Consider the following 703-nt stretch of genomic DNA (forward strand, 5'->3'; position numbering starts at 1 on the left):
TATACACACACACACTGACACTCACACTGACCCATATACACACACACACTGACACTCACACTGACCCATATACACACACACACTGACACTCACACTGTCCCTTATACACACACACACTGACACTCACACTGACCCATATACACACACACGCTGAATCAGCACCAATCGAGTTACACTGTTCCAACAATAAGGGGACGAAAAGTGCACATGCATTCAAGATATGGTCTTACCAATATCCTGTGAATGCATGGTCAGTCAGGGGTTAGCGATGCTCCCTCACAGCGCCAGGGACCCGGGTTCGATCCCACTGTCGGGCGACTGTCTGGCGGAGTTTGCACGTTCTCCCCGCGTCTGCGTGCATTTCGTCCGGGTGCTCTGGTTTCCTCCCACAGTCCATGCATGTGTATTGGCCATGCTCAATTGGCCATAGTGCTCAGGGATGTGCAGACCAGGTGGATTGACCGTGGGAAATGCAGGGCCACAGTGATGGAATGGGGAGGGTGAGATGCTCTTCAGAGGACTGGTATGGAGGAGATGGGCTGAATGGCCTCTTATCACAAAATAAGGGTTTGGTTATTCTGTGTAAATGAGGCGTAACATCCACAGTCTTGCATTCATTTCCTGTCAAGCAGACGATGCCAAGAACTGTCCTGATCATGTGCTGTAACTGATTGTAAACATTTGCGACTCGTACATAACAACA

This window comes from Rhincodon typus, chromosome 47 (assembly GCF_021869965.1).
Source record: "Rhincodon typus isolate 14 chromosome 47, sRhiTyp1.1, whole genome shotgun sequence".
Lineage (NCBI taxonomy): Eukaryota > Metazoa > Chordata > Chondrichthyes > Orectolobiformes > Rhincodontidae > Rhincodon > Rhincodon typus.